The 23,850-nt window shown below is 46.4% G+C and overlaps 2 pseudogenes; one reads left to right on the top strand and one right to left on the bottom strand.

Annotated features, from left to right (window-relative positions):
* Positions 1 to 8,409: 8,409 nt before the first annotated feature.
* Positions 8,410 to 15,111, top strand: LOC149333778 (uncharacterized; annotated as a pseudogene).
* A 6,077-nt stretch (positions 15,112 to 21,188) lies between these two features.
* Positions 21,189 to 22,499, bottom strand: LOC149333777 (uncharacterized; annotated as a pseudogene).
* Positions 22,500 to 23,850: the final 1,351 nt, after the last annotated feature.

The raw sequence follows: 23,850 nt of genomic DNA, 5'->3' as shown, positions 1-23,850 counted from the left end.
CTTGAGCAGGGTCCCAAACTGATGACGCACGCCTATGTTTCGGGCGTAATAATGTCTTGAAAAGCAGCAATTTAAGGAAAGATGGAATGCTGAAAAAATTACGGCATAGGTAACCTAGCATGCGATGAGCAATAGATTGGCACGCTGCGCTTCTGTGTAGATTACAGGAAACTTAACAGGGAGACAATATAATTAATGTGACTCGCCCAGGATAAGTTACCCGTAATATATACCCAAGGTACTTGTAAGCGCTAACGGATTCCAAATCAGGTGGTAAGTCATGAGGTCAGAATCTGTACGAGATACGTGCCTAAGTTTGCATTTTTTAGTATTGAGTTCCATGAGCCAAGTATTACACCAATTCACTATAGCAGTTAAGTCATTTTGCAGAATCGTAATATCGTTAGCGTCACTTAGTTCACGGAAGATAACACAGTCGTCAGCAAAAAGATGAATATTATAAGGCAAAGTAGAGGCAAGGTCATTTATGTAGATAAGGAAAAAAAAGTTGCACAAGAACCGATCCTTGTGGCGCACCAGAATGCACATGCGTTAGCAAGGAGTTGTGGCCGTTAGCTGCAACAAATTGTGAGCGATCAGTAAAGAAAGATTCAATCAATTTTAGAAGACTGTAGTCAATATTTAATTGCTTTAATCTGTAAACAACGAGGTCATGTGAAACCTCGTGGAATGCTTTAGAGAAATATAAAAAAAACGCAGTCTACAAGAGAGGAACGGTCTAAAATGTCATGGTGCTTGTGCTTGAAGGATATAAGCTGCGTAACACATGAATATGACTTTCGGAAACCATGTTGAGACGCGGTGGAAAATGAATTTTATTCAAGAAAGTTAACTGAGAAAAGGTTACATGTTCTAGTAGCTTGCAGCAAGTGTTGGTGGGAGAAATGGGTCGGTAGTTCGCTGGGTTAGTTTTATGACCGCATTTATGTAATGGAACCACCTTCCCTATTTTCCAAGCAGTAGGAAGTGAGGATGTACCTAGGGACTGCTGAAAATTTTTTGTTAAGATTACAGAACTATATGCACATGTATTTTTTAGAAACTTGGCTGTTATTTCACCGTAAGCTGGAGAAGAGTGATTTGTGAGGTTATCAATTAACTTAATAATGCCTTGCACATCGGCAATATTTCTGGGCATCTGAATGAAGTAATACTGACGTGTAGGAGGCGAAGGAACGTTTGTGACACGAGAGAAGTTTTTCATGAAGGAATTGTTAATGGCTGTCGCACACTGACTCGCGTGAATAGGGTTAAGTGATGAATCTTCAAGCGAAATATGGTCTGAGGTCGAAAGGTTAACTGTGCGCCAAAATTTCCTAGGATTTCTCTTTAGCATGGATGGAACAGTGGTAGAAACAAAATTTAACTTGGCTTCTTTTAATGCAGTGGCGTAAGCTTCAGAGGCTATTTTGTACGCGGACGGGTGTCAGTAGGTGAAAGTGTAGCGACGAGATAAAGACGTTTCTTTTTGTTACATAAGCGTTTGATGTGTGTATTATAACTTGGCGCGTTAGAATTCGTGGTAATGCCGAAGCAAGGAATGTGTCTTTCGATGAGATCATGAACTTTTGACGCAAAAATTTCCAAGTTAGTTTTCACAGAGCGATCATCAAAACCTTTAAAGAAAAAGTCAATAAACGTTGAAAGCTCGTTGTTTATGACGTAAAAGTTAGCTCGCTTGTAATATCGCAATGTCTTTACTTCTCTGGATGTCTTTGATACGTGGGCACTAAAGAAAAATGAGAGAATACAATAATCACTTATGCCGGGAAGATATGAGACGGAAGATGCGTAGTCAGGATGGCTGCTAAGGATTAGGTTGAGGATTAGGATTGTTAGAGGATTAGGAGTGTTCGAAGAGTCGGATGTTAGTCTAGTGGGCTGCAGTGCTAACTGAGAGAGCAGGAATGTAGAAAACAGGTCCAAAAATTCATTAGCCTCGGAAGTAAAGGGCGCCAGGTGAGGCGGTTGCGAGTACCATGGAATAATAGGAAAATTAAAATCGCCGAAAAAAACAAAGGCATGTGGAAAAACGTGCGCGAACTATATTTATTGCGTTGTAAACGTCGTTAGAGAAACAAGCTGCGGATGAAGATGCACGATAACAGTCGCCTAGGATTATTTTTGATGCTCGAGAATGATTAAAGGCTATACCATTTCCAAGTCACTGTTAATGTGGACACACGAGGATGATGTACTTTTAGATGCAGCTATGAGGACACCCCTCAACGGCGTAAGGTTCTGTCGCAACAGAAAATTGTGAAAGCTGATGCGTTATGAAAAACTTGTGTGTCAAGAACACTAGTGGAAAGCCAGGTTTCAGTTAAAGAGATGGTGTGAGCGGAACATGTACCAATCAGGAATGAAATAGCATCCGCATTTGCTCAGTGTGCTTCTTACGTCGCCGAAAAGGACTGATACGCGCGATGTAAATGAAAGTGAACAAATGCCACTACCCCTTGCCCTTTCCTAGCGCGGATCAAGTTGTTGAGCCACGTCGGCTTCGGAGCGTTCGTCGCTTGACTCAACTTCGCGTGCGCTATCAGAGCACGGGCAGTACACATAGCTTTTCTTATTTAAAATTAACTTTTTTTAGTGTAGCTTAAAAAAAGATTACCTGGTTGATTTTTGCCGAACTGTATTGGTTTTTTGCGAGCCATGCGAGTAGAAACGAAGTTATCTTCGCCGACAGGTAGGTTTTTTTTCTTTAAGCTCTTTCCGCGAAGAAAGAACTGTCTCATTAGTCTTGCAGTTTAAAAATTTCACGATGATGGGGCGGGTATTAGTCGGCGAAAAAATGCCTAAGCGGTGCGCACGTTCATTCGCATAGGAAGGGAGGGGGTCAATGCCGGAAGCGAGAGCATAAGTTTTTTCTTCGGTATCTTTACACGCTTTAATTGTATCGGGGAGCCCATGAAAAATCAAATTATTGCGACGCGAACGATCTTTAAATTCGCTCAAACGGAATAGCTTCTAGTCATTCGAGGTACTGAGTTGCGTGACGGATTGTTTTAAGGTGGTTATTTTGTTCTTGAATTGACTGATGGGCTTGGTCCTCTCTTCCAAGTCAACCAGTCGTTTTTGAGAATTTTCCGTTTTTGTTTCAAATGATTTTTGCCCGTTCTTTACGCTTTTGACGTCGCCGGCTAGTTTCATTTCACACTTCGAACTCTGGAGCGTATGCGAATGAAGATCTTTCAAAAACTTAAACAAAACAACCATTTGCTCAGAAGGGTCATCTGGCAAATATTCAATATCAAGCAAGGATTGTAAACGCGTACCGGGGCCAGGGCCGGGATTGGATTCTACGTCCCCTAAGCGCAGTAGCAACAATGCCATCGAAAAACAATCGCAAACAGTGTCACAAATGACCCGAGGGCACAGGAGGAGAATTAAACAACGGCCGTCTGACCGTTTAGTAAAGAGAGAAAACTTTTTACACACCTGCATAAGACAAGCCGGATGGTTAGGAGCCATGATCCGAGGACTGCTCCCGTGCCCACTCAAGCGCGGATCGGGGCGCGAGCCGTTTACGAGGCTGACGCGTAGTGGCGATGTCGATGACGCGGGCTGTCTGTACCAGAGCGTTGACGGAATGGCCACTCTCTCCCGCACTAAAGACGGGCGGCTCATACTTGACTGTCTCAACATCAACCCCATAGGCGACGTCCACCCCACGACGCCCATTCCGATAGGGGTCTATAGCCGCCTAGTTATAAACTGATCCCCAAAAACATGCTACCTGGCCGCCATGATACGCGCCGTCAGCTGAAAGCCCAAGCACTAGATGCCACATACCTTGCCGACGAACACGCAATATACGTAGATGCTGCACGGCAAAGTGCAAACACATACGTGGCTTGTGCAACCACGCCACAATCTACTCTCGTCACCGACGCCACAGTAGTAGCTCACTCTCCGACAGCGTCAGAAGAAACCGCCATCGCGCTGGCCATCGCTGACCCACGTTCGCGCACAGTCCTAAGTGACTCCAAAAGAGCGATACAAAATTACTCGACAGGTTTTATCTGCCACCCCGCTGCACGCATCCTTCGCGGCTGCAATCCCGACTATAAGATCAACCTGGTCTGGGTACCCGCCCACGCGGAAAACTCTGAAAACGAAGGGGTCGACCGACTAGCCCGAGGACTAACCAACCGGGCGGCTGGCCCCACGGACCCCGATGCTCTTGCCGAGGCTCCCCAGACCTTTGCCGAAATCACCAACCTCTACAGAGAGATGAGACGTTAGTTCCCGCCTCCACACCCCGACTTGAATCGAGCGAAAGCCACCTTGCTCCGCAGGTTCCAGACACACTCCATCCTTAGCCATTCTAGACTTTCACTCATCACAGACGGGGAATACGACCCCGTCTGCCGAAATTGTTACCAGGGAGAAATCGCCACCCAGGCACACACCCTCTGGGGTTGCGCGGGAAATCCGCCCCCTCGAACCTTACCGCCAGCTCCCTCCGAAGACGGATGGAACCAACTCCTCAGAAGGCCAGACAAGAGCATCCAACTGGCACTCATTTCGTCCCAGGAAGTCGCCCCCACCTGGGGGCCACAACAAGCCCACCTGCCCTAAATCCCGCCAATCTATGACACTAAAGTTGTTTCTCTCTCTCTCTTTCCGAGAAGGATGCGCCAGCTGAGCCGTCTCAGGCGGTCGTCCCTGGAACACCAGGTATATATGTTTGCTTGTTGTTTTTCTTGTGTCGGCCATCTTTTCAGATGCCAACGCCTTATGAAGAGAAGGAAGAGCGTTGTAAATTTTGTCGTAAAAAAGGGCATGCTGTCCAAAATTGCGAATAAATGCGTTAACATTTTCGCTGTTTAAAAAGGGGAGGGAAAAGAAAGAAGAAAAAGAATCTTGAAAAAGGACGGGACTCCCAATAAATGCAAAAATTATTTTCACTTCTGTGATTTTTGAGTTTTCAATGACTTCTGTTTACAATTATTCATCAGCTGCCAAGAAACCATTCATGATAAGTATATATTAATTTTCGAGAAGCCTTTGACAGTAAAACACTTACTGCAGCCACGTACGTAATGACAGAAGATGAAAAGAACAATTGAAGAGACGAAAATAAAAATAATAAGTAGGTGAGAAAAAATCAACAGGTGTTGAGGTCCGAAAAGCTTTGCAAGGCTTCCTTGAAAGCCGCCAAGTACGAAAGAAATACTTCAATATCAGATGCCACCACGTAACTGTAAAGCCACATCTCTAGCAACAATGTGATCAGGTTGCACAAAGGAATGCCCAACACACAGCTGATTCGTAAAGTCAGACCGGCCACATGGAGGCGTCAGTGTGCCTATGAACTCGTTTGTGGAGGAAAACAAGGCACCGCGATTGCACTTTTCAGAATAGGAAAAACAGCGCAATCAAAGACGAGACACAAGAAGGACAAAACACCAGCGCTGACTAACAACCAAATGGTTTATTGCTACTGGTGAGGCAGCATATAGAAGAAATGGCACGAGTAAAAACACAAAATAGGCATGAGAGAAAGATAGCGCACAACCACACAACTTGACTGAAAAAAAGCACGTCACTGATTAAGATACGCAAGTTCCTTTGATAGTATATTTATCGATGGGCTGCTGATACAGGTGTTGCCAAGCTTTTTGATATGGCAAGCCTCCGAATTGAGCCTTGTGGTCTCATCTTTATAACGGGCGATGATAGTGGTCCTCCAGTGTATTAACACCTTACCAATTTGGTTTCCGGAAGAATATGTCAACTGAATTAGCCTTGCTTCACCAAAAAGAATATATTTTAACAAAATTTGAGAACAAGAAAATCGTGGTTGGCTTATTTGTTGACTTCTCCAAGGCTTTTGACTTGGTCAATCATGAAGTTTTATTGAATAAGTTGGATATTTATGGTGTACGTGGATGTGCGTTACATTTACTACGGTCATATTTGTCCCACCGGCAACAAGTAGTCCAAATTAATAACTCTCGATCACAAGTCCTACCACTGGCTTGTGGTGTCCCACAAGGCAGCATATTGGGGCCTTTGCTCTTTAACCTTTATATAAATGACATTGTTAATATTAACCAGGATGCCAAATTTATCATATACGCAGACGATACCAGCATATTTTTCTCTGGTAATAATATCGATCAACTTATCTCTAGTTGCAATGACACAATAGTTCAACTACAACAATGGTCGTCCTATAATTCTATGACAATTAACGCAAATAAAACAAAAGCTGTTATCTTTCGGGCAAAGAATAAGCCACTCCTTCCTCAAGCCGACATTATTTTTAACTCTCGTCCTGTTGACATTGTTGACCATTTCAAAAGCCTTGGTGTGACATTTACTGCTCACAAGTCCTGGGAAACTCATGTGAACTTACTAGTGACGAATTTAGCTCGGATAACTGGAATAATTGGTCATCTCAGATACATTCTTTCTACAAAACTTAAACTATTGGTTTATAATTCACTCTTTTATTCACATGTTAACTATTGCCAACTTGTTTGGGGTACAACTACATTCTCTAATCTACAAAAAATTTATGTCATGCAGAAGCGATACCTACGTCATGTGTACAACGCTGGTTATCATGCAACAACTGCAGGTTTTTTTCATAGAGCGCATGTCATTACGGCTCATAAACTATATCTCTACCGTCTGAGTACTAGATTTAAATATGAAGTAAGATATAACATACATAACCTTGGTACTCTGGCATATTTAGAAAAGAATGAACAATATTATGCTACAAGACATGGAGAATGTTGGAAAATCGTTGCACCCCGTTTGAACTCTGGCATGGAACGCATATGTTATTCTTTACCATCACTGTTAAACCATTATCTGTCTACTAACTTTGATTTATTTATTTGCTCCACTGCTAAGCTTCGCTCTATGTTTACTGAGGATGAATAACTGATTTTACTTATCCTGGGATTTCATTTTTCGTACCACTCTGTTTTGCTTCTGTTCTGCACTGATCAAGTGTTTTCATTTTCTTTTGTTTGACTGTGTGAATTGATTGCTGTTGACCAAACGCTGCTCATTAAGGGGGGCGACGGACTCGTCAAGCCGCCTATTGACGGCTTTTTTCCGTCGTCCTCCATCTGTGTACTGCACATGGTGGAAATAAAGTCTTCTTCTTCTTCTTCTTCTTCGATTGAGGTGCGCTTCGCAATCTTCACACTCAGCACAGTGCACAGCAAAATGGTTTCTGCGAGACTTGTTCTCGATATCTTTTGCATGTTCACGCAGTCTATTATTGATGCATCGTCCCGTCTCACCAATGTAGAAACTGCCACAAGAGGTCGGGATCTTGTAAACGACACCAACACGACACTGAACAAACTTCCGCTTATGCTTCTTCTGGCAGCCTTTTTTGCTTCCATCCTCATTAACACGCCTGCACAATCCGCTAAGTTTATTCCTCGCTGAAAAAACCAGCCTAATGCCTCCTTTGCTCACTATCTTCTTTAGATTGTGCGAAACTTTGTGCACCTACGGTATGCACACTTCTTTTTCTTTCTGCCAGACCCGCATCGGTGCCCTTGATCTTTCGCAGACTACATTCTGCAAGCAGGGATTCAGCAACATTTGACACCATCTTCGTGGGGTATCTTGCTGCAGATAGCCTGTTCACCTGTGCGTAGAAACTGCCTTTTGTCTGATGCAGACATGACTTTTGCAGTGCGGCTCTTAGGCATGCCTTGGCGATACCGCGCTTAACAATCTGCGAGTGAGCTGACCGGAAAGGGAGAAGGCTTTTCCTGGACCGCGGCGGGTATGCCCTACAAATCTGGTTGTTAGAAATTGTCAGTTCAATGTCTAGAAACCTGAGCCTATTATTAGAGGGGAGCTCTGAAGTCAATTGAAGGTCATTAAGTTCATAACAGAACACGTCAAAAATCTCTGCAGGCGTTTGCTGTGCGTCATTAGTGCGATATAAAATTATAACGTCATCAACATATCGCATTATCTTAACAATGGGCGCGTCATCGAGCTTAGTTCGAAGACGCCTGGCATAACTTGCTAGAAGTAAATCGCTTAGTACAGGAGCGATGCTTAGCGTGACGATCTGAGGGTGCGAGCCCCCCAATAAGCTTAGAACATCACGAGGCAGATAAGAGTTCTTGATTGAAGTGTTTTCAATCGTGCCATTTCATTTATACGTTGCCTCACCTGTAGCAATAAACCATTTGGTTGTTAGTCAGCGCTATTTTTTTGTCCTTCTCTTGTGTCTCGTCTTTGATTGCGCTGTTTTTCCAATTCGTAAAACATGTACCAACCAGCCCGTATTTGCCCTCTTCTGGAATTCAATTCTTCTACATCGGGCACTTTTCTACCCTCTTTATGCCTCCGCTCTTCAGTTATGTGTGTTAATCTTTTGGCCGCAACCACATGTGGGCTCGTCTTCTCACGTTTTCAATCAAGAACTCTTATCTGCCTCCTGTTGTTCTCAGCTTACTTGGGGGGCTCGCACCCTCATATCATCACGCAACGCGAGTCTGCCGCATTCTGCGATCCGAGACCTGGAGGCAAGCCAGGTTCTACACCGAGTGCCTGAGCATCGCATGCAGTAGGGAGGTATCCACACAACCAGGGAACAAAATATTTGGGCAAGACCTCCGTTTGGCATCTAATACAGCAGAATTCATGTGGCGCCAGTTAGTTCCTTGACTTCCACGGAAAAGGAGACCTCCAGGGCCCGTCCAACAGGAAGTGGTTGTGCTCGGCAACGTCAACATCCCTACGAAAGTCAACAGCCTTCTCAAGCAGTGACCGAAGTTCTGTGAACGTCCGCGTCTTGACAAAACTGAGCTACTTTCTCTGGTGCGGACGGCTGCAAAAAGGGCCACCATGGATGACGCCAACAGGTGCATCTTGGAAGGAGTTGAGTGCCTCCCAAAAGATGTCAAGAAAGGAAACACGCGTCTTCTCACCTCCGCTGCGGAAGCCCTCAGAGATGCGAAGGTGAAGCTGCTACAGTCCGACAAGGAAGGTGACTTTGTCATCGTGTCTAATGGCCTGTACAAAGAAAAGGCCCAAGAAGCAGTCCAAGCTAACTTCAGGGAATTAAAGTCCGTCAAACCTGCCAAGGTGCAAGAAAAAGCGGTCCAGCTAAGTGAACAAGCCGGCCTCTCGAGGCTGGCTTCGTCTGTAAAGACATCGAAAGGAACCTGCCTTTCTATGTTCTTCAGTGCGAAGACACACAAGGATCAGTGCCCATTCCGCGCTATCTTGTCTGAAAGAGGCACGTGGCAACGTGAAGTCGCTGTTTTCTTGCAGAAGTGCCTTTCTCAACTGGAGGTGGACGACCCATTCCTCATCAGGAATCCCGAGACTGTTTCAGACTTCCTCCGGGAAGAGTGCCCACCACATGTAAGCGCTTTTTCGGTTGATGTGAAGGACCTTTACAATTCCTTGCCTCAGAGCTCTGTGACCGCGGAAGTCAGCCTTTGCATCGACCGCTTTGGCGTAACAAAATTCCAAAACGCATGCGGAATGGACGTTAGCAGGTTTTTAGAATTGCTAAGTTTTTACATGAAATCAACCTTTGTCACTATAGACAGTAACTTTTTTATCCAAAAACAAGGAGTCTGCATTGGCTCGAGCATCGCTCCTGTACTAAGCGATTTACTTCTAGCAAGTACTTCTAGCAAAGCCGCCGCGGTGGCTCAGTGGCTATGGTGCTCGGCTGCTGGCCCGAAAGACGCGGGCTCGATCCCGGCCGCGGCGGCAGAATTTCTTTGGAGGAGAAATTCGAGGCCCGTGTACTGTGCGATGTCAGTGCACGTTAAAGAACCCCAGGTGGTCGAAATTTCCGGAGCCCTCCACTACGGCGTCTTTCAGAGCCTTAGTCGCTTTGGGACGTTAAACCCCATAAACCAAACCAATCTAGCAAGTTATGACAGGCGTCTTCGAACTAAGCTCGATGACGCGCCCGTTGTTAAGATAATGCGATATGTTGATGACTTTCTAATTTTATATCGCACTAATGACGCACAGCAAACGGCTGCAGAGATTTTTGACGTGTTCTGTTATGAACTTAATGACCTTCAATTGACTTCAGAGCTCCCCTCTAATAATAGGCTCAGGTTTCTAGACATGGAACTGACAATTTCTAACAACCATACTTGTTGGGCATACTCGCCGCGGTCCAGGAAGAGCCTTCTCCCTTTCCGGTCAGCTCACTCGAAGATTGTTAAGCGCGGTATCGCCAAGGCATGCCTGAGCCGCACTGCAAAGATCATGTCTGCATCAGACAAAAGGCAGTTTCTACGCACAGGTGAACAGGCTATCTGCAGCAAGATACCCCACGAAGATGGTGTCAAATGTTGCTGAGTCCCTGCTTGCAGAATGTGGTCTGCGAAAGATCAAGGGCACCGATGCGCGTCTGGCAGAAAGAAAAAGAACAGTGTGCATCCCGTATGTGCACAAAGTTTCGCACAATCAAAAGAAGATAGTGAGCAAAGGAGGCATTAGGCTGGTTTTTTCAGCCAGGAATAAACTTAGCGGATTGTGCAAGCGTGGTAATGAGGATGGAAGCAAAAAAGGCTGCCAGAAGAAGCATAAGCGGAAGTTTATTCAGTGTCGTGTTGGTGTCGTTTACAAGATCCCCACCTCTTGTGGGAGTTTCTACGTTGGTGAGACGGGACGATGCATCAATAATAGACTGCGTGAACATGCAGAAGATATCGAGAACAAGTCTCGCAGAAACCAGCTTGCTGTGCACTGTGCTGAGTGTGAAGATTGCGAAGCGCACCTCAATCGGACCACTATCATCGCCCGTTATAAAGATGAGACCACAAGGCTCATTTCGGAGGCTTGCCATATCAAAAAGCTTGGTAACACCTCTATCAGCAGCCAATCGATAAATATACTATCAAAGGAACTTGCGTATCTTAATCAGGATGCTCCTTTTTTCAGTCAAGTTGTGTGGTTGTGCGGTACCTTTCTGTCATGCTTATTTGGTGTTTTCACTCGTGCCATTTCATTTATATGTTGCCTCACCTGTAGCAATAAACCATGTGGTTGATAGTCAGGGCTGGTGTTTTGTCCTTCTTGTGTCTCGTCTTTGATTGCGCTGTTTTTTCAATCCGTAAAACATGTACCAACCTGCCCGAATTTGCCCTCCTCTGGAATTCACTTTTCAGAGCGTTTAGCGCTAAGACGCGAATTGAAACATTGATATCGCACTGGCAACGTTAGGGAGGTACAAGGAGCCATGGCGTTCGAGCGAACCACTTTTACTGATTCGGAATAAGCGGAGAAAGAAAGCGGCCGATACTATTCCAGATGAAAGCGGCATACAAGAGTTCAGAGAGCACCAGACTCTTGTAGGTAAATAGCGCAACATGTTGTACTAATTAATGCTCGGCACGCACTTGCCATGATGCCACGTAGGTTCAAACACATATCCTCGACTCCCAGCCTGGGAGGCGAAACGCGCAACAGCTTCAGTTGCACGTATAAATCACGAACTGAGACACCCTTGTGATGGCGTGCTTTTGAAACAGCCCAGGAGAATACAGTGTTCTCCGTGTAGAAAGTTGGCCTGCAGTCAAGATGAACAGCGCCAACCTGTTAGCTACACTGCCCAAGAAACGGATAAGGACTGTTTCAACAGAACGATTTTGTCGAATGCCAGTCATGGCTGAAAGACGGTAGGCCTGTACTTTGCGGCAGCAGTGCGTACTGCCGCCTGAAGAACTGAAACTATTACAGCCTCCTTCCAAGCGAAATGAAAATTCCGAAGGCCTATTGATGCTTTAAATCTATCAACATATGTACGTCATCCTTTAGGAAACTTTGCTTTCTTAGGCATAAATTAAAAAGTACCCCTTCTAGTGCAAAGCTTCTAGCCTGTGTCGCCCTGTGTCGTCTTCTTTCTATGTCCCGTGTCCGCTGCGGTGTCTAGCGCCTTCATGTCTCACCAACTGGCCTACACAGCTACCCTCCTAGCCTCCACATTCATCATCAGACTGAAACTTGAGTACGCATGCACCATCTGGGACCCTTACACAAAACATAACATTGAGGCACTGGAAATGATCCAACGAAAGTATGTTAGATTCATCTTTAATAAATATCGTTCTACTGACTCTCCAACCACACTTATGGCACAAAACAACATACAGACATTGCAAAAACGAAGAAAAATTTAGCGATTGAAATTTCTTTCCCTACTCAAAAATAACGAGCTTTCCATGAGCCCAGATTTATTTCTTAAACTGATCACAACGCAACTAACGCGACATCGTCACACGGAATCACTAACACCTTAGAGCGCTAGAATCAATGCTTGTAAATACTCATTTTTTCCACACACAATAACTCAAAGGAATGAACTCTCGCCTGAGGTTGCAAACAGCATCGATGCCATTAACAAAATTACTTATTGATAATTGCTGAGTTGTTTTTTCCTTGTTCTTTACTATGTTCTATTACTGTTATGTTAGTTTTGTGCTATGTAATCTGCCGCGCCTCTTTTTTGTGCTTTTGCCCCTCCTGCTTGGACCCATCTTAGGGTCTGTAGTATTCTGTAAATAAATAAAATAAATAAAAATAAATAAATAAGTGGGGAAGACGCTAAGACATCTCAGCAGCCATTTAATACGGAAAAAAGAACGGCATCAACTTCTTGGGATGTTTTTGGTGGCTGACTCTGAGTAGCGGGAGTAATATTTCTAAACTCTAGGCTTCATTGCGGAGCATGGGCTGATGATCTGCATTGCAATAGAACTATTGCGATTCCGCCGCCGCGGTGGCTCAGCGGTTATGGTGCTCGGCTGCTGACCCGAAAGACGCGGGTTCGATCCCGGCCGCGGCGGCTGGAATTTCTTTGGAGGAGAAATTCTAGAGGCCCGTGTACTGTGCGATGTCAGTGCACGTTAAAGAACCCCAGGTGGTCGAAATTTCCGGAGCCCTCCACTACGGCGTCTCTCATAGCCTTAGTCGCTTTGGGACGTTAAACCCCATAAAACCAAACCATAAAACCAAACTATTGCGATTCCTGGCGAATACAGGCGAGAAATGTGATGGAAGCATTTCACAGATACCGGCTGCGCCAGTGACGTAACCAGCGTTCGACTGCAAAGGAAGCGGGAAGTCGTCCACGTGTTTCTCCCGATAGCGAAGCTGCCGGAAATCCTTGTGATGTCCCCTACCGCCGTTCGTCAACAAATAGAGATAGCAGTTCTCGTTTTATCCTAGTTTTTTTTTAATGCGAAGGCGTTACTAGTCCCACTATCACAAACGACGGTGGCGCGTGAGTGTGCCCATGTTAGCAGATGACACAAAACTCCAGCTAAAGAAAAATAGGCTGACGGGATCAAGCGGCCGTGTGACGCACACAGCAAAGCCAGCACCGCAACTTCAGACAATCCAATAAAGTTCATTCATCGATCCACCTTGTTAACGTCGTCGTTCACGTATTTTTTAAAATTATCCAGGAGATATCCGTGAATTACGCACTAGGAAGCTATTTGTGAAGCATGACATGATCCCGGCCAACCAAATATACTTGTATAAAATAATTCTACAGATACACGCCACACATATACAAAGATATCGGCGTAGCAGTTGATCACCGGCACGGTTTCAGACATCAAAGAAGGTGGCTTCTGAAAGATAGAACAAACTACGGTAAACAGTCATTGACGTACCAAGCATTCAATATTCTAAGTAAACACGAAGGCATAATAAATTGGACAAATAGCCCTGCTAAATTAAAAAGAATGTACAGCATTTTCCTTATGGCAACCGCATGCGGTATGTAGATTGCTCCATGCTGTTTTTATTATATTATGAGCTTTTCTCTCGTATTTACTGTTTTTCTGTTTTTGTACGAAGTGCGTACTGCAGAAACAGCGCTCACTGAATACCTGTAATGCACGGTACTGTTTACGAAGTTTTTCTGGGCATATCATTTCTTTCGTTAACTGTGTTTATGTGCAGTATTGCTTGCTTTTTTTCTCCTTCTATGTGAAGTGCACCGTTTTGCGACGCTGTACGAACCAAACGGGTGCAGACACTTCGTCAGGCTATATTAGCCTTTTGGCTTTGTCTCCGTAGGAAATGCCTTGAAATAAAATGTTTTTGATTGATTGATATATAATCACCAATGGCCGAGCTTCATGTGGAGCCAGTTTTCTAGGCAACATTCGCACCAAAACTGTGACACAACGGTTCGTTGTACCTAAATCCGCTGGGTGTCGCAAGATTTTTTGTTACATATATAACACACATGTGCTAGTGAGGTTCTAGGACAGTTTGAGACAAGGATTCGAACCGATGATATATGCACCTTCAATACTCTATTGAAGGACTCTACCGGAGTCTACCCGGACGCTACCCTTTCCCTTAAGGCGCGGTTGAGGTGTCCACTGAGGTGTGAGCCAGTTGCTGCGCCATTTCCTTGCCTAAAAAACGAAATTTCGTATGAAATTATGATGCAACCGCTCGTCGTTCAGCGTTATGGGTGGTGTGTGTGTGTGTGTGGGTGGCTGTCAATGCAGCCAAGGATAGTAACGCATTTGCGTTCCCGCAAGTAAGCAGTCTTAAGCGCATCTGCCGAATTTCGTAGCGACCAACATTGGCCGTATTCTCGCCATTTCGCTGTGGCCGGTGGTCACACCGCGAGCTGAGCCGTTGCCTAGCAACCGCCTCAGCTGGCAGCCCCGCTCGCCACGCCGTCAGGCATGATTGATGTCAGTGGAGGAGCCGGTGCAACCGCGTTGCAACAACAGTAGGAGGAGCCGGCGTTGCATTGTATATATAGAAGGGGCGGCTTGGTGCGATTCGTCGTAGATATGGAAAGTGAGCCGGAGAGACTAAAAGAAGCCAGGCTTCGTCGTCGGAGCGAAACCAAGAGGAGGCAGCGAGCCGAGGAGACGGAGGAAGAACGAGCCGCACGCCTCGAGACACGTCGTAAGTACGAAGCAGCCAGGCGAGTGGATGCTGATGAGGATGTTTCGTCGTCTTGTTCGGCATCTCGTGCCAGGGCCGCTGATCAACGACGGAGTGAAACCAGGAGGAGGCACCGAGCTGCGGAGACAGAAGAACGAGCTAAACAATAAGATTTGCCGTAACTCTCGCTAAGCATATCCAGGCATAAATGAGTTAAGCCACAGCCAATTTCTTTCTTTTGTGCCGCCCCTTCATGCTTTGAACGTAGTTAGTACGTTATGATTCAAATTCTTTTTAGCAAGCATATGTAAGCGAATTTTCCTGCGCGTAGAGCGTCTCAATTATGAAAAAAAAACTAGAAAGAATAGTTTTATGTTTCGCGCTTCTTAAGATAAAAAAAAAAACCATCCATCGCCTCCACAACAAAATTTTCAGCCTGGGGATCGTACGTAGACAGGGCATATTTAAAAATAGCACGATGAACATACTTGCACACAGAGTCGCAAAGATCGAGGTAATCTCACATACCACAGTCGAATAAGGAATTCGGCTCTTTATCACCAGGAACATTTGTTTGAATGCACTGTTAAAAAGAGGTACTTTCATATAATTAAAATGCTGCTTTCATTCAATACAGGAAAAGAAATAAATTTTCGAACCTTTTCAACTAACTTGAACCTAGAGCCACTCGTCGCAGATTTCAAAGTGATGGCAGCGAAAAGGTAGAAAAAAAGTTTTTATTGGACAGATATCACCGCCCCCGTAATGTTAGCCAATAGGATAACATAAATGACTTCACTTTTATTTAGTTGTTCAGGAAGTTATTATGACCCTGACTTCGGAAGGTTGCTTTTAATAAAAAAAAATTCCGCCCGATTCCAAAATTGTTTATTACCACTGAGCGCTTGATTAAACAATTCGGGGTCACTTAAAATCCGCCTTAAGAGTACGAAGAGATAACGACAGGGCCAATTCAGCGGCCTGCAGTCCTGTTTGCAATTAACTTCGCAGACACGGAGACATCCTATATTTTATTTTTCTTGTCTGGAATTTGTTTTTATTTCTTAAATTAACCGCAAGGCACTTCTTTTCAGCAAAATACTCACAAGACCACCTGGATAATATGGAATACGTCGATGCATTTCATAATGCTATACACATTTTCAACACCCGGAGCGGCATCTTTCAGTCAAAAGTCTCAAATCAGGCGGCAAGAGGCCAAGAGTAATTTGCTGGCGGTGAGAATAACGCACCGCTCAATGTTGCCCATTCTGTGTGGACTGCATGGGAAGCTGGCATGAAGCTATGAGCCATGGCTACGAATGCATGCATGGAGAGTGTGTGTGATTGTTTTCCGCTTGACTGTCAATTTAAGTGTTGTTTCCGTTGAAGATAAAAACTGAAAACGGAATTCTTTCTTGTTCTACATTTGTGAGGCCACAGTGGTTAGGATGGTCGACTACTGTGTTTCAACAAGGTAGATGACTGGGCAAGTTGGTAATGATTCATTCAATTTAAAACCAGTAAAAGGACAGAACATAGAGAAGAGCACAAGAAGAGGTTTTCCTCTTCTCTGTGTTCCATCTTTTCACTGGTTTTAGAATGAATCGAATACTGTGCTAAAGGTTGCGGGATCGAATCCCGGCCGCGGCCGCCGCTTATCAACAGAGGTGAAAAGCAAAGCAAAGCGCCCATGTGCTGTGCGATGTCAGCGCACGTAAAAGAACCCCAGGTTGTAGAAATTTCTGTAGCCCTAAGCTGCAGCATCTCTCACAGCCCGAGTCGCTGTGGGAAGTTGAAACCCATAAACCTAAACAAACTTTTGCATCCCACCGCACCATTAACCTTCCCATGGCCTGACGGTAGGAATGAAAATTGCCCAAAAGCGAGGCTTTTTTCACTAGACGGACTGCGATACAGGGCACGTTATCCATGCCATAGCTTTGTTGAAATCCATCATAGTGATTCTGTACACCCTTCTAATTACAGCTGAAAGCGACGACAGAAGTTGATTGCCGCTAGATGATGCTCTCTGCTGGGATTCAGAATGGCAAGAGCGTTATTTTCTTATTGACAGTGACATGACTGCGGATTATTATACGCTGCAGGGAGCTCATCCACTCAATGCACTCGCTTACATTTCTCCTAAATATAACCCGCATGAAACAATAATCTGAATTAATCAGCGTCACGGGTATAGCAACTTTAAGATCACAAATTCTCTTTCTCGGCTTCTTTAGAAGTAAAAAACAATACGCAGTATCGTGCCAGCCCAAAATGATGGCTTGCGGTTAAACGTCTCAAAGCGACTCAAGGTAAGAAACACGCCGTATTGGAGACGCCATCGAATTCTAACCGCCGCAGCCTTGATCAAACCTGCGTCTTTAAGGTCAGCAGCTGAGCATTCTTGGAAGCTGCATCATCCAAGCAAGATGCAGAAAATCGTATGGAGTGAATATTTATTGCAACTAAATTATATAAGCAGTCATCTTACCGCCGATATCAATAAGCCCGGTTGGCTGGGTCCCCGTCGCGCACGACGGTGGGGTGTCAACAGCTGAATGCGCAGGTGCCATCAAGCAATTGCTCACTGTGAACAAAACGGCCCGTTTTTCATATATTCACAAGCGCAAGTCTTCTTCAAAGTCCTAGGGCACAAAAAAATGGTCGTATCAGCATCGAAGCGGGGATTTCTTTCTCCCAAAACAAGGCGAGAAGCAACAAAAACACACGTAAACAATCGCAGACACACGAATGCGACGAACTTCTTGCAGTCCAACATGGCGTCGGCCGCATCCTTGCTTTTCCCACCGGGGATTCAAAAATGGGAGCGCCCCTGGAAGCTTTTTGAAAAGGTCCATACAACCCTTCGAAATCCGGAAATTTACCGGTGATGTGCTGGGGGATTGACACCGAGGTCCTCACCGCGTGAGGAGGAAGTGGGAGACTACAAGGGAAGCCTTCAGGAGAAGCAGTAAACTTGAAGATTTATTTTACTTATTTGCAACATAAACAGAGAGACCAAAAGTCGGAAATGAAGCGCTCTGAAACACGCCAGATTGCGCCTTAAATACAGTTGACATTACCCAGGCACCTAGCCAGGGAATTTGGTAGCTGGTAGAGAGTCCAATGGTCCTTTAGCCTCTTCATAGGCTCCGCCTTCACCAGGTGACCACGCACACATCACAGAAATATGTGCCGGCAAGGAGGAATCCTAGCGCCTTGCAGTCGAGGACTGCGGTTTACCACGGGCCGACCGGGTCCAAAAGGACGTTGGCTCATTCTGCGGCGATCCCTACCGTGGGAAACGAGTTCTGACGGTTCACACCGGTGAACTCTTCAGGAAGGAAGGACGAATTAGCGGTGTCCATCCCCACTTTGTCGGGCCGCTCAGGTGCAAGCGGGCGGTGGTTTGGCGCCGCTGTTGCCGCCTCTCGGGATTCCTCCGCCGATCCACGGGAGAGCACAGTGCGGGAGAAGCGCCGCATTCCACGTCACCGGCGGAAAGGATTAGATATGCCTTTGTTCACGGCGTCGCCTTCGCCAGAAGTCGCCCCCATGCCAACGTTTCTTGTGTCTTCTCCGAACAAAAGCGCCTGTTGCCAAGGTAGCTCGATGGCGCCTGCCTGGCTCGTCTGTTCCCGCTGTCTGGGCCTCCGATCACAACAGCCCGTCCACCGCCAAGAAGACGCCACGAAGTTGTTGCGGCTGGTCGGTGCATCACCAATGGGCGTCAGAGTCATAGTCGGCCTCGTAGCAAAGTCAAACCGCTTGACCTGCACAGCTGGCAATAGTCCTCAACGGAATATTAGCAACCAGATCTGAGCTGAGCCCCTATTTTCGGCAAGGCAGGATGCGGCCATCCCCTGAACGCCGTCAGGTCTTTAATTCTGAGTCACATAGCTGGAAATTTGGGTGATTTAGGCCTGGCTTATAGCACACGCCCGGAGTGGGCTGAATCAAAACTAGTTCGTCTTTTTTCTTCTCTTTTAGCGAGAGACATGCGTCTCAAGTTTGGTAAGGAGCCACTCCTTGTTTAAAGCAATGAGGTACATGTGCAGAAACAAAAAAAAAATAACGGGAGTTTTTCTCAAGCATTAGTGCTTTTCACGCCAGATTATAAAGGGAAGCTACGACTGAGACCGTCGGCATTCCGTTTTTCCCGCCCCTTCCGATAGCCGATCTTGAAGTTGTGCTCTTGATGCCCTAGCTCCAGTGTAAAAGTCTCCCATTCTTTGGTGACATATTTCCAAGCCACGTTAACGGGCAGTGATCAGTTTCTATAGCGAACCTTGAACCTGCCAAGTAGCACCCCAGTCTCTCGGTGGCGCAGACCAAACAGGCACATTCTTTTTCGGCCTGTTCCCTTGTGGTCAACTTTCGGCTGACAAACAAAACCGGATGCTCTGCTCCAAGCTCGTCGTTCCGGCTGAACACTGCTCCCACGCCCCTGTCTCTAGCATCGCACTGTAGGACGAAGGGGCGGTCATACGCGGGGCTCTCAGAACAAGTTCCCCTATTAATGCCGCCTTTAAGGCCCTGAAAGAGCTTTCCTTAGCATCGTCCCAAACCACCCGAACCGCCTGTGCCTTTCTTAGAGTGTCCGTCGGCGGACTAGCGATTTCCGAGTAGTTAGGGATATACTTCTGGTTTGGTTTATGGGGTTTAACGTCCCAAAGCGGCTAAGGCTATGAGAGACGCCGTAGTGGAGGGCTCTGATAATAACCGGTTAAACCTAGGAATGCTCGTATATCGGTCTTAGTCACTGGTCGGCGCTACTCCTGGTTTGCTTGCACCTTTGCGTTCTGCTCCGATAGCATGCCCTAATGATTCCACCTAAGCTTTTGAAACCTGGCGCTCCTCCGCCCTGAGTGTGAGGCAGGCTTTCTGTACCTGGGTCAATGCCTCCCACAAATTACGCAAATGATCATCCCAGCTGTGCGAGAAAACCGCTATGTCATCGAGGTGAGGAAGCGCAAAGCCTTCCGCCCCCCCCCCCCCCCCCCCCCTGAGAACACGATCCATTAAGCAGGACAAGCAAAAGGGGGTGTTTTTTAGCCCAATGCAAAACGGTCAGAAAGTAGACAGGGGCGAGATAGACGCCGCGTAAGGGCTCGTTCGTTCTATCAGGTGTACTTGCCGGGATACCCGCGTTAAGTCAAGGGTTGACACATAGGCTGCCTGGCCAACAGTCTCCACTCTTTCGTATAAATTAGGAATTCGATACATCTAGTCGCTTGTTATGATATTTAGCCGGTGGTAAATAATGTAAGGTCTCAGATCCTTGCCAGGCACCTGCACTAGCACGAGAGGAGACGCGTATACACTTTCTGATGGAACAATAATTCCCAGCTCTAGCATCCGTTTATTTCACAAGCTAAAATTTCCTTCTGCTGCGGCGAGACTCGATACGGGCTAGAGCGAATGTCTTGGTGTGATATTAGTTCAATGTCGTGTTCTATCAAATCAGTCCTCCCTGACTGGTCCGAAAAAACAGCCTGGAACTCGTACAGTAGTCTCTCCAGGTCTTCCCGTTTTTGTGCGCTCACGCTCTCCACTGCACGAATCCTCTCGAGCAGGTTTTTGAAGGGGTGTGATTCGGCCTCGCCCCCTGAAAACACAAATTCTGTCTCCACTTCTTTCTGTACATTTAATGCAAGGTGGACAATGGCTTCACGTTCCTTGTAAGGTTTCATGAGATTAGAGTGATAAACCCTCGTTTCCTTTCTCCGGCCTGCCATCTTAACCGTATAGTTAACGTCGGATAGCGTGTCAACTACTTCGGCTGACCCTTCGCACTGAACAGCGAGCTTGTTTACCCGTGAAGCACCTAAAATCAACATTTTGTCGCCCACAGCAAACGTTCGTTGGCGCGCACTGCGGCCATACTACCACTTGGCTATTTGCGGCGCGGACTTTATGTTATTCGCTACCATCTCCTGGCAGGAGTGGAACCGATCAAAAAAGCTCAGCACATATTCCGCCATGGTAGCATCGTCGCCGGTTCCCTCCCTAGTCTCCCTTAACATCCGAAGAGGAGATCTCCGCGATCACCCGTAAACCAGCTCCGCCGGACTGAAGCCCGTGGCCTCATGCGGCACTGAGTAGAGAGCAAACATAGATGCGGGCAGGCAAGCTTCCCAGTCCTTATGATGCTCATAGCACATAGCTCTTAGCACGCGCTTCAAAACCGAATGCCATGATTCGACGCTGTTGCTCTAAGGATGTGTGGCCAAGCTATCAACTATGCGTATCCCGCATTTCAGAGCTCAGCTCTTAGGCTCCCGTTTCTGCGTTTCGCGGCGTCGCCGACGCCGCTGGGGGGAACGCGGCAGGCTTCTGGCACTCACGACGTAATCTTCAATGTGAACTGCCTTGGCCAAGCGAGATTCGCGAATGATGAAACATATGTCCTTGATGTCAGCCCATGATGGAAGGTAGCCAATGTAGACGTCCTTCAGGGCGTTGTTCAGCGCCAGGGAACGGAAGAATGCGCAGCACTCGTCGTTCGAAAGCCCCACGAGGTCTAGAGCAAGAGTCGAGAGCGCGGTATTGTTTTGTAGCGCTGAGAGCCAGGGATCAATCCTAGCGGCGGCGTCTCCGAGGAAAATATTCAGTAAGTCGGGCATAGAGGGAAAGGCGCGGCGTCGTGGGCACGTAACCCTGAGGTCCCGCAGGGAGCAGTTTCGAGCGACTATTTCGGCGAAGAGGGCGTTCTGCTCGGCGCAGGAGATGGAGTAGATATCGATGTGGACGACCAGCTCCTCCAGCGTCTTAGCCGCCAGGATGGCCATCACCAAGGACTGTAGGCCTCTCATGGGGAGGAGGGGCGTGACCATAGTCAGCTTCTTGAGCGCAGAGCCTTCCTTACCCAAGTAGACGGCGAAGCAGTCCAGGAGGACCAAGCTGTCCGACGTGAAAACAGACGCTCCGACGGTCAACTCGCTGACGGTGTTGTTCTGCAGCAGCATGTCGAACAATTGCTGGGCGAAGTCACTGCACATCTTCAGAGCTCCAACATCCAGGGTAGTAAGGAAGGTTCTCTTTCGTTGCAATGGGGCTTCAAACGGTGGCATACTGACCAAGGACGTGCATTTTGGCGGGAAAGCTGCGTCATTTTTTCCCGAGGGGCTGGCAAGCTTTCTCAAGACCTCAACCACATTCGTTTCCCAGTACGGGATTCAAGGGATGTTCGAGATAATCAGGTTCCTGACACTGCGTTTGTTTTTAAGTATGCTGAGAACTAGTGGGTTAATCGCGAGCACGAAATTTAGCTCTATGGACACGATGCAGCGGTGCTGCGCGATTACGTCGTTGATAATATTAACAGCGAGGATTTCACGTTCACTCTGCTCTTGCAACCACAGCCCTGTGAGCCGAATGCCCGGTGGACTGGCAATGCCCAGATCACCGACGCCTTCTTCCTCTCTTATTTCAAGGCCCACGTGCCACAAAACCTCGTTGTACTCCACGATGCTTTGAGTCAACTGACATACTGGGTCTTCTTCGCTTCTCGTGCAGGGCACGAGGAGTGGCGGACGTTTTGCTGGCGTGAACAGAGGTGTAAATGGATGATGCATTTAGTGATGGGTACTGGAGCTCTTCCTGCAAGATGCAGATTGGAGTTCCGAGCAGATCCCACTTGAAGGCTGCCGAAAAAAGTTACAAGGCGTTACAAGGCATGGTTCGATCCCCAATGTCGCCGGGCACACATCGTTTTCCAATGGGTACCTGGCCTGATGTTCGGCTTAGCTTGGAAGAAATGCTTGAGCAATGGGTCTCTGACTCCACGTTATGTAACGAAAAATAACTTGTGCCTTGGCGCTCTGGCCGAAGCAGACTTTTCTCCTTAAAAAATCATCTTCATACACAGCTTAAGGAGGTTAACAGGTTAAGGAGGTTAACAGGAGGTTAAAGTGCTAGGTTAATATAGTGGATATGAAAAAAGGGGATATAACCTAGTAAGCCACGATCGGCTGCTGGATGTCCATAGCATGTCTGATTCAGTCTTTGCATACTCTATAGGCGTCCAGGTATAAATTACAGGTACTAAGAGCAGGTACTAAGAGGAGTACTAAGGGATACTAGGTACTAAGAACAGAGCTAAAAACACGTCTAACTGCACATCTGTGGAAGCGTTTCATGCATGTATTCATAAATTGATTTTATCCAAAGACTTCATCATTCAATTACGCGAGTGTGTGCACACTTTTGTGGCGTGTATTGGTGTTCCACGTGTTGTTCGAATAGCCCCGTTATCTGACTAGGGCATACCTCTCCTGTACTCATTAAAGTCTCCCTCTCTCTCCCGTTGTACGTCTTGCCTGCAATAATGCCTTCGGCCGCTGCAGGAATCCTTCAATAAAGAATAAAGATATGCCCTCAGCATAAAAATCTGCCAGGTCACTTTGACGGTTAATAGCGCGAAGGGGGCGTTTACAAATAACAATGATGTTAGAGATATTGTCAACAGGCATCGTTATGTTTTCTTACATGTTTAACATATTTTGAGTTCTTAATGCAAAAATGCATTCACACGAAATTTTCTTCGCATGAGAACGTTTTCGAGGATAATCCAGGAAGAACTCTCATCCTTTGTGCAAGGAGACAGGGCACCTGAATCAAGATGACCTTCACTGAAGGCTTCTGCTTCGTTCCTTAAAGACCGCAACTGCGAAAAAGCTTTCTGCTATCCACATTGTCCAGTGCAAATGTGCCTGCCGTAACGAAGGGATTGACTCAGCAGCACATGCGCAAGAGGAGGCGGTGTGAATAAGCAAAAGACATTAGTGACGCACTATTCAACTGAAACGAAACTAAATACCTGGCCCCCAAATCTGATTAGGAAACACGGCGAATACATCAAGCGAGCTTTGCATTGTCGTACCACTTTTAAAAACATTCATTGAAACTTCGTACTTCATCATGGAA

The sequence above is a fragment of the Amblyomma mixtum genome, chromosome 8, assembly GCF_055824585.1.
Source record: "Amblyomma mixtum isolate Tamu chromosome 8, ASM5582458v1, whole genome shotgun sequence".
Taxonomy (NCBI): domain Eukaryota; kingdom Metazoa; phylum Arthropoda; class Arachnida; order Ixodida; family Ixodidae; genus Amblyomma; species Amblyomma mixtum.
This window is presented reverse-complemented; position numbering and strand designations above follow the sequence as displayed.